Source organism: Rhopalosiphum maidis, chromosome 2 (assembly GCF_003676215.2).
Source record: "Rhopalosiphum maidis isolate BTI-1 chromosome 2, ASM367621v3, whole genome shotgun sequence".
Taxonomy (NCBI): Eukaryota; Metazoa; Arthropoda; class Insecta; order Hemiptera; family Aphididae; genus Rhopalosiphum; species Rhopalosiphum maidis.
Genome location: NC_040878.1, coordinates 92,021,948 through 92,033,554, shown reverse-complemented (window position 1 = coordinate 92,033,554; position 11,607 = coordinate 92,021,948). Strand labels below are relative to the sequence as shown.

General features: G+C 25.9%; 1 pseudogene; it reads left to right on the top strand.

The window, feature by feature from the left end:
- Window positions 1-2,590: 2,590 nt before the first annotated feature.
- LOC113554190 lies at window positions 2,591-7,239 on the top strand (annotated as a pseudogene).
- The last annotated feature ends 4,368 nt before the right edge of the window (window positions 7,240-11,607 follow it).

Here is an 11,607-nt window from a genome sequence, read left to right as displayed (position 1 = left end):
TTTTCAATATACAAATAAATCATATAAAATGTAAAAATTAAACTAAATTCAAGATTTATATTTATTTTAAATAGATTTCAATATAAATTATAATATCTTTAATATTATTCATATCAATATTAATTATAGGTACTCCCCGCTAATGTAATTTGATACTGTGTATATTCAAAGATGCTTGGTTAATGCTACATATTGATGCTATCGAAGCCCACATACGATATACCAAATTAGATCTTACTGCTATGTATATAATCTTTAATTTTGTTCAAGTTTACGGGGTTGTTGCTTAACCGTAACATATCTTATGAGTATACCTAAATTAATTAAAGCGCGTCTCAATACAATTATTTTAATAAATTCAATATTATGTACGAAATGCCACAGCAGTAAAATAAAACAATAAATTAGTTAAGAATTTATATTAAACAATATAAATAATAGTTAAACGTGTACGAAATTCTGTAAAAGTTAACATGTTTAACTTGTTAAGTTATAAATTACAATTAGCTCAGTTTAACTAATATAACTTTAATATATTTAAACTTAGATTTTGAACATAATTTAAAAATCTTACTAGCGTATATACTATATTATTGGTTTATATAGGTAAGTACCTTACATATGACTTAATGAGCCTTATTTATAAAATTAAATATGGTAATGATTATTTACAATTAGAATTAACAGATTATATTATTATTAGAAAATTAAAAATTTTAAAATACTACTATAATAAGTAATATTATTTTTAAAAAAAACTTAATTAATGATAGATTAATATAATGAATAAAAATAAATAGATTGAAATTATTTATGAAAAATTTTAAATCATTTTCAGTTTCAATAGTCGAGTTGTTGGCCATATTTTTATTTTTTTTTTATGTTTTTTATACATGTTTATAAGAACTAATGAATTACATATTCAAACTATGACTACGGTATTATTGTTGGAAATTTTTAAATTACAATTCGCTTTTACTGAAATTCGTAGTGTATTTTCGATATTCATTATAAAAGCTTATGTGGCTTAATATTTTTGTGTTACTAATATTAACGTTTTAAATAATTATTTTGCTGGATCAGACAAAAACGATTAATGTATAATTCAATTGAAATATATCGAATATAAAAAGAACACAACAATATATCAAGGTATAAGTATTATAACTTCGATTAAGTACAATTTCAATTTAATACTAACGAAAAGGAATATCGATACCTATAACAGCTTTCACATAATACTCATAAATTATAGGTACATAAGATAATTGTTTGCAATTTTGAACGATATTATATTAGACAGAACGTTTGCTATCATATATCAAGTGAATAAATATAAATTTACGACTTGTCAGTACATTTTTTTTCATTCTTTGGATGTTAAAAAACATCAAATACAGTATTATGTAATATTGTTAAAGGAAATAATGGAATTGGACATATAAAACACGCGGGTGAACGTGTATAGAATATCTGGAAAGGTAAAAAGAAAAAGTAACAAATATCTATCGTAAATGTTTTTGGATGTAAATAAAAATAAACTAAAATAATATTTTGATAATATACTATTGTAAAAAACTGAAATATTTGAATATTTTGAGATGTTTGTGCATCAGTCATTTTGTGACTATAATTTAATACAAAACGACGGAACATAATAAAAATTAATTAGTCTTTCTTTTAATATCGTAATTATCAAAATGGTTTTCGTTGGTCCATAAGGTAACATAACTGACTATAAAATTTATAAATTATTTTATAAACAGTTCTTGACATATTATTGTAAATTGTAATAATTGTATACTATTATGGATATTATAGACTTTATATAGGTATGTTTTGCACACAGTATTATAATAGAACATCGCTTAACGTGTATAGTAAAAATGATATTTAAATAAAATGTATAGGATACGATTAAATTATGTTATGGTAATATATATTATAGGCAAAATTAATTATAGTTGGTATAATTAAAAAAATAACAAAAACAAAAGCCAAATTATTTAAAATAAAAAATATTTTTTTATATTAAAATGCAATAATTTTTTTGTTTATACAACTTTATTTTTAGGAAAGTAAAGCTTTAATTTTCAAGAAATACGATTAAAATTTATAATTTCATTATAAATTAGGTACTATGGTTTTGTTAAACCGAGGAAGATGTTTAAAAATACATTTTTTTACTTTTTTATTTCATATAATTAATGAAAAAATAATATAACATATCGATAAAAAAATGTATAGTTAACCGTAAATGCATTAATATTAATTAATTTTTAATATTTTGTTCTCATTTAAATATGATTAAGTTGTTGTTTATATCATTATAATAATAAATTTGATATCTTTAATCTTTATTATAAAGTTGTGTTATTATAAATTTATAATTCAAAGAATTGAAAACTATAATTTACTTTAGTATTCAAAAAACATGTGATTGTGTATTGTGTTGTGTGTCATGAATATATTATAACAAATTATTCATACATATGTTATTATTATTATGAAAATATATTCGTGTTAAGCAAAATTATATTTTGTTTTCTAGTTGAGACTAATGTTTCATAGTTAGTTATACATTCAAAGTTTAAAGCAGTTTAACAATTACAAAATAAAAATGAATTTCTACCAGAATTGCATCGTGTTCTTAATAACTCACAAGTATATTTTATGGATTTTGATATTACAAAAAACACTATACAGATCTGCAGTTACTTCAAATCGTAAGCAAATTAATTTGATAAGGCGTAATATAATTATTTTAATTGTGTGATCAGTTTTTTAAAATTGGATTATTAAAGTGTTTTATGTCAAAACATAAACTAATAACTAAGTTATTGATTAGGTATATTAAGTTATATTTTAATAAAAGTTATGCATATTTAGTTCATTCAAATATAATTAACAATAAAACAAATACTCGGAAAAATGTTCTGAATTTTCTAAATCTCTTATAATTACTTAAATTGTAATTCATGATTAATTAATTAAATATTTTATATTAAGCACAAATAATTTTTAGCTGGTTAAAACACGGATAATAGGTCACAATTATGATTTGATTAAAGGTCACAGTTAAAAGTATCCATACACTGTATGAAAGATAGATAAATACATTTATATATATTATATGTATTAAGCTATACAAAATCTGTTTTTAATATTATTATCGTATGGTATATACTTACTAGCACAATAGTCAATAAGTATACGCGAGAATAGAAATATAAAAGATATAATATGCTTATTTAGAGTAAGTAGCCACCTATTAGTCACACTTAATAAGATAAATATATTTAAAAACAATTAATATTTAAAATCTGAATAAAAAACTAATTAACTGTAATATAACGTTCTAGACTGTCACACAGAAAGTCTAACTGAAAATAATTAGAACCAAGACCTATATACATTTTTAATGAATAAATTAAAAATTAAAATTAAACACATTATAGTGAATGAAAAGTAAAAATATTTATTTTATTTTAGATTTTTAAAATATACCTACGTTTTTGATCAACCACTAATTTATCTATCTAAAATGTTTTCGTGGAAGCTTTGTAGATTAGTCTAAGCTTATACAATAATACATCCTATTTTAAAAAAGTCAATAATAAAATAGAATTAATAATTAATTTTATCAACTATTTTAATAAACAATATTATAAAATACCTTGTATAATTTACTTAAATGATGTATCAATTAATAATAATGTTCTCAAATATGTTAAATTATATTTTACTTATTTATATAAAATTTTCTTTTAAATAATTGTCGATTCACTAATATTTTGTCTTTTTCGTTTTTATTATACCTAGATTTTGACTACAGATTATCAAAAAGAAGTGTTTTACCATTTGTTTATTATAATGGTACACCTAAAACTAAAGAAGAAATTGAAAAGAAGGACACTATGGACACGTATAATTTAGCTTTAGCAAATAAAATAGACCCTAATGATATTAATAAATATGATTATATCAATAATAATAACAATCTACACAGCATGGAGATTCCATTTTATTGGGTGATTGACGTCGATGGCCGAAAGCGTAAAAAGAAATATTCTAAGAAACATGAAAAAGAAAAAACTCATCATGCTCACTCAAGAAAATCTAGAGATGTAACTCATGAAAAATTACATCATAAATCACATGAATCAAGTAAAAATGTAATGGATAAAAAATTAGATAAGTTAAAGAAGAAGTCAAATGAATTGGATAAAAAAGTGAGTAAAATAACTGGATCTTGTTTAGATGAGTCAAACTATTCTGATAAATATACACAAAATGTAGCAAAAAGTTATTCAAGTAAAAATTTAATTGATAAATCAAAAAATAAATCAAAACTAAAAAAATATGATAATATCGATAAAGTTCGTGATAATTTAAAGAATGAACATCAACAACATAGTTCAAGAAGTAATACAATTGATAAAAAACTAAGTAATAAATTAAAAGATGCTCAAAAAAACCAATCAGACATGCATTCTAATGGTTTTAATAATAATAATCGCAAAAAAAGACCTAATAATAAATTAAAAGTAGAATCAAACAGTGAATTTGATGAAGACTTAAGTGATTCAGCAAATATTGAGCACAGTGATGCAACACAAAAAACCAGCGGTCATGTTAGAAAAAATCAATTGATAAATTAAAAAAAAAGTCTAATTCTGAATTAGGTAAACATCGTAGTGACTTAGAAGATAGTCATCTGAAACAAAAATCAAATAATAAAGTGGGTAAAAGATCAAGTAATAAATTAAAAGAACAATCAAATGATGGTGAATCAGATGATGAATTAAATGATTTAATAACCAATGAGGATAGCGATGATTCCAATGAACATGATAATAGCTTAATAAATAAACATCCGCATCAAAAATCAAATAGGAAAGTAAATAATAAACTAAAAAAGTATCTAGCGATGAATCAGATGATTCAATAAATAATGAAAATAATGATATATCTAAAAAAGGTGCTAAAAATTTAGAGAATAACTATAAAAAAAAGAAATCGGATAATAAAGAAGGTAAAATGTCAGGCAATAAATTAAAAAAGGAACCGAGTGATGGATCAGATGAGCGATCAAATGATTCAATTAAAAATGAATACAGCGGTGTATCTAGCAAACATAATACAAATGTAAAAGATAACCATAAAAAACAGAAATCAAATAAAAAAGTGGATACAAGTTCAAATAATAAATTTAAAAAAAAATTAAGTGGCAAATCGGATAAAGAACTAAATAATTCTATAAATAATAAACACAGTGATGAATCTAGTAAGAATGCTAATAGTTTAAAAAAAAACATCACCGCAAAAAAGAAAACAGTAAAATAAGTAATAATAAATTAAAAGAAGAATCAAGTAGTGAATCAGATGAGAAATTAAATGATTCAATAAATAATGAAAATAATAATGTATCTAACAAACGTTCTAAAAATTTAGAGAATAGCTATAAAAAGAAGAAATCGAATAACAAAGTGGATAAAAAGTCAAAAAATAAATTTAAAAAAGAACCTAGTGATGAATTAGACGAGCAATTAAACGATTCAATTGAAAATGAATGCAGCAATGAATCTAACGAATTTACAAATAATTTAAAAAGTAGAAAACAACACAAAAGTATTATACTTAAATTTGTTGGTCGGCGCTATGTATAAGCAATTTTGCTACATGAGTATGTAGTGAAGTAGCTCGCACTATTATTCTCAATAATTTGAATTCATTGATGAGTTGTTATTTATTATTAGAAACGTCATTTCGACGTTGAACGAATTATAATTAAAGTTAATTACTTCATTAATTCATTATATAAACGTTTTTTTATTGTTTTTATCGGGTATGATTTTGGGTTATGGTGGAGCATGGGCGGATAGGCTATTTTTGGCCTACCGGGAAATTTTAAAAATGGGCCTTCATATAAAAAAAAAAAGTCTGAAAACGGCCCCATTACCGAAATACGAAGGGGGCCCACCGGGAAATGCCTGGTTTCCCGGTAGACCTATCCACCCATGGTACCAGTATATATGTTTGTCACCTCATCCAAAAATACTATTACTATAAAATCATAACGCATACGAGTCCACGTTAAGTGAGACATTTTATGTCTTTACTTTCCTACCTATACGTCATATGACGTATAGGTAGGAACGTATGACGTATAACGTATAGTCTATAACATAAAGTGAAATAAAGACACGACTGTTGCTGTTATAAAATTATTTTAATTTATATGTTAACAAGTTACGTTATTAGGAGACGTAACGCTAAGAAGTGGTCGGTAGTGTATAAAGTAGGATATATAAGCAAGCGTTTGTGCATTGGATACGTTTCTTGTGAAGACACCGTCAACACACGTCATATTTCAAATATACATATATACATATATACCTAACCTTGGGTCTCCATGGCAAGCAACCGTGGTATTCATGGTAATTACGTAACGCTTTTCGTGGACACTTTTTCGTGATGATTTTTTATTTTAATTTGCCAAAGCAAAGGCATAAAATGTCAAAATCAAATAGTAAAGTAAGTAATACATTGAATGAAGAATCAACTGATAAAATAGATGAAGAATTTAATGATTCAATAAATGATGAATACAGTGATGTATCTAATAAACATGATAATAATTTAAATAATAGTTATAAAAGACACAAATCGGATAAAAAAGCGAATACAAATAATAAATTGAAAAAAGAATTGAAAGACAAATCTGATAAATAGTTCATCAAACAAGAAATCAAGTAGTGAATTGAATAATGATTTGCATGGATCTCAAAGTAAAAAATCCAAGAAAAAGTTTGAAACTAAACATAAAATAAAGATAAAACATTTAAAAACAATTTAAATAATAAATCGGACGAGGTTGCAGAGGACGCATACGACGCAAAAAATGAAGAATCAATCAACGATTCTGTTATTGACAAACATGATGGCTCCTTAAGTCAGCAATCAAAACAAAAATCGAACACTAAAATAAAAAAGAGAAATAATAAACCAAAACAATATTTGAAAAAAAAATTAAATAACGATTTACAAGAAGATAAATTAGATGATTTAATAAAAATTACTCAAAAAAATAACTACGCTAATCATTATATGAAACGCAAGGATGGTTTGCCAGATGAATCAAAAAAGGATTCGAATAAAAATCAAAGCAGATCGCTGTTAAAACTGAACTCAACAACTGAAAAAACAAGCAAAAAGTCGAAAAAACATAAAGTTTAATAAATCAAATAAAAAATTTGGTACGTTCTCAATAAAAGAATGCCATCATTAAAAATTTTAGATTTAATAATATTATAAAATAATTTAATTAAATTAGATTGAAGTTTATAAAGAACTGAGAAGAATATTTAAATTTGGTAATCGATTTGAAGTGCTTGCTAGTAAGTAACTATTTCATTATAACATTGGATGTAAATCATATGAAATGAACATTACATTGTATAATAAAAATTAATATTATACTTAATGAGTTAATAAAGACCAAAATATATATATACTAAAATAGTTTAAAACATAATAGTTAAATATTCCTATTTATTTGTTATTGAGCACTTGCTTATATTTTGTGACATAAATATATTATAAATATATTCTATGTATTAAGCATTTATTATTTTTTGTTAAGCTAACTTGCATAGTTTTTATCAGCTCTAAAATTAAAACATAAAATAAACATTTATAGCAACGAATAATAAAAAAATGAAATGATAAAGTTAAAATATAATCATTGTGCGATTGTACGTGTGTATGTGTGTGCGCGCGCAACGACGACGGCCTACTCGCAACCCGTCGTACTTGAATACTTACGTCGATTGCCGATAACCCTGTAGGATGGGAAGAGTAGACTGTATAATATTAAGGTTGATTCAAATAAAAGTATTTGACTACAAGATCGATGTTGAGTGCGAGATCCCTAAGATGTCAACAGCAATATTTAGTGGTATAGAAAATATGAGAATAAATGTATTGATGTTCCACAAGTAAATAAAACATTTTATAACTAGTGCTAATCAGTTATAGCAGGGTGTTTCAAACTTTTATAAACACTTGTATCCTTCAAAAAATGTCGAGTACCCCCGAGGGGTACGCGTACCACAGTTTGAGAAACACTGAGTCATAGCACAATCACAACCCGATCGGCTAGATTAATAATTGTAAAATAAAATAAAATATGCCGTACCACATTGGTGACGAGCAAGATAATGACAATATAAATAAATAATAAGCAAAAGAAAAACGTTTATGTATACGACCTGATAACGGCTGATGGCAGACGTCGGCTGCTGTTGCCGTTGTCCCGGCACATCGATGGAACGGCAAGCAGGGACCGACCAGACGGCGACACTCCACCGAACGTCGGTTGGGCAACACCGGCCAACGAGCGTACGGGGGTTTACTACAACAAGCCATGTATGGCGGACCCAAGACTGACGAGTTGATTCGATTGACTGTATTCCGATGTTAAATGGTAATACGGCGAGAATAACAGTCAACCGTGTTCGCACTTCGTTGAACAGACGGAAGCACTTGTCGCGAACGGTTCCGGTCGCACCGCGTGTACTCGACGGGCGATGATGGCACGAAGCGAAGGGGGCTATTTGCTTGGCGCAAAAGCCGGAACAAAATACAAATAATAAAATCGCGGACACGGGACGTGTGCGACACGACGGTGAGCGCGAGAGCTCAGTGCGCGTAATCCGAGGGCGGAATACGGCGATGGCGCAACGGTTTTTGCGGTGACCAACGAAAACAAAAGACTGCTTCGCTAGACGACGGTAAAAGACAAAGGACAGTATCGGCGGCAGCATCGGCGGTCAACCTGCTCCTCCGGAGAGACAAAGTTTACACCATAGATAATAAATAAAATAATAATAAATCTTTATTATCTATGCCCCATGGTTTACACGGAGCTGTGCCTGCTGTACATCGCCAGGGTGGCAACGTTACGACGCAGGACTTGTCGCCGCACCAAAGTAAATATTAAAATGTGTATCCAACAATCATATATAAGTAAATTAACAATATCTCGTCGAGTTTGGTAGACTATGATAAAGATGTATATAATTTAATATTTTAATATATTTTGAATAACTCGTATTTAAGACAGATGGTTTTATAGAAATGGACAAGATTGTCGAAATAAAATAAAAGGTAGGTAATTTTATTTATTAATTCTGTGAGTAGAATAATTTTTTTCAATAACTTAATATTTTCTTTTTTTGTTCAGCGGCATTCAACCGAGAAAAACTTCAAAAATTTACATATTGAAATTTTATATTTTATGCTGGAAAATTGAAATTAAACATAAATTATTTGCAAAACGTATGGTTCTCGTATGATTCAGTAAATAACTATTAATAATTAAAAAAATACTAAGGTTAGGTTATTAATAGTATTAATAAACAGTATAAATAATATGAAACAGAGCCATACATAATATTAGCTAATATATTAAAACCACTTACTTTCTTATAATTATCAGTTTTAAATTATTATTAAGGACGAAGGCTTCAATTGCTAGGTCATTAACTTACAGTTGTATTTACATTATTTAATTATTAATGGATAATTTTAGTTTTAGTTGAATTATTTATTTCATAATAATATATAATATCCATTTTCAGTTGTTGCTTTGACGCAGCTCAGTTTTGGAAAAAACTCTGATTAAAGTTTATAAGGATAATATTTATGTCTATAATTTAAAAATCATAAAATTATATAACTAATATGTATACATTTATTAAGTTTATCATTACTCGCATGGGTCGATAGGTATAATAAATTAAAAATAAAAATAATAATCGCAACCTCATTTATCATAAATAAATTCATAACTTATTAGCCAGATTATCATAACTACCTTTTCTACCAAAATTTGGTAGGTATATAAATCTATATATCTATATAACTATATGAATAGCTGATGAACGGTCTAAACAATTATTAATATGATTTTAGACAATTTAGCAATGCTTGCAGCCCAGTGTAACTTGTATGCATAATAGTTATTCTTTATTTCACAGTTTTTATTATTGAATACTTCACATTAAAATGTTCGGATCACATAAACACAGAACAACAATATTAGTTTTAAAATTATTTTTATATTTATAGTCTTAAATGTGTTTTATATAGTTATACACTGAATACTGAAATATTTATACTCGTTTATACATAGTATAATCATAAACACTTAATTAATGTATCGTTATGTGTACTTATTATTATAAAAACATACTGAACTAAATAAAAATATACTTTACAATAAAATGTTTATTACATGTGATAGGAATCAAATGATCGACGAGAATGATGATAATAAATAATAATAATTAAGGTATGATAATAGTAATAATTATAATAGATAGTATCATAAATTTTAATAATAACGAACATCCAAACATTTTTAAACACTAATAAAAAAAAAAACAAAACATTCAAACACAACATAATAAATACGTAGGTATTCGTACGCCGCAAACAAAATAACACGGTGGAATAGATAAATATTGGAAAGATTTCAATATATTTTTTTTTATTTTAATCGAAAGCGTAAATTACTTTTTCAGCAATCGATTACACTTAACCTCGTCAAGAATAACAAAATGATGACGCGATCAAATAATAATATACTCTAATAACGGAACGTCTAAAATGTTTTATCACAATACATTTTTGAGAATACATATTATGCTTGTACGTATAATAATAATAATAATATATATAAATATAAATACTTTAACATGAAATATGTCGATAATTATTAGACTTTAACCGCGGAATGTCGAGTTATCTTCCGCATTCGGGATACATTTCTAAGAAGTTATCTATTTAAAATTCACTACACCGTAATATAACCGGTAGGTATTGGATAATGAATATGGTCCAACTAATATATATGCGATAATTTGGTAACCCAAATAAATACACGAGTACTTGTCTCTCAGTTTAAAGTATTTAGATACGAGAAGACGCGTACGGCCGTGTATTGTCCTTTCAATCTTAACTATAACAATCAAAGCTATATATAATAACAATATAAATAGTTAATATTTTTTTATAAATGTAATATTAATAGTTAAATGTTATTACAATAATATATATTTTCATGTCTTAAAAAGTAAAAATAACAAATAACACGTTCAAAAGTTTTCGATACCTTCGTGATATGCACAAAAACGATCAATACATTTACAAGACAGTAAGACATTATATTATATAATAATTAAAAATAAAGTCGGTATTGTATAGACACACCGTTGTATATTTTGGTACAACAATATTATTACGAATAACATTAATTAATATTGCTGATCGAAAGATATATAATATTCTAAATTGCGTTGTAATAAGTACGTAATAATATTATAATATAATGACACCGTCCGGAATGTATATAGTACGAAATGTTAAGATGAAAGCCAAACAAGTTGTAAGGCGTTTTTTTCACAAATTTAAATTGCAGTTACTCGAGTCGGCGAGTTTAATAATGATGATACAATAGTCTTACGGTCAGAAGAAGAAAAAAAAAACATTAATTTTATACTCAATTTAATTAATAGTTTCGTTCTTAATTTTATTATATTT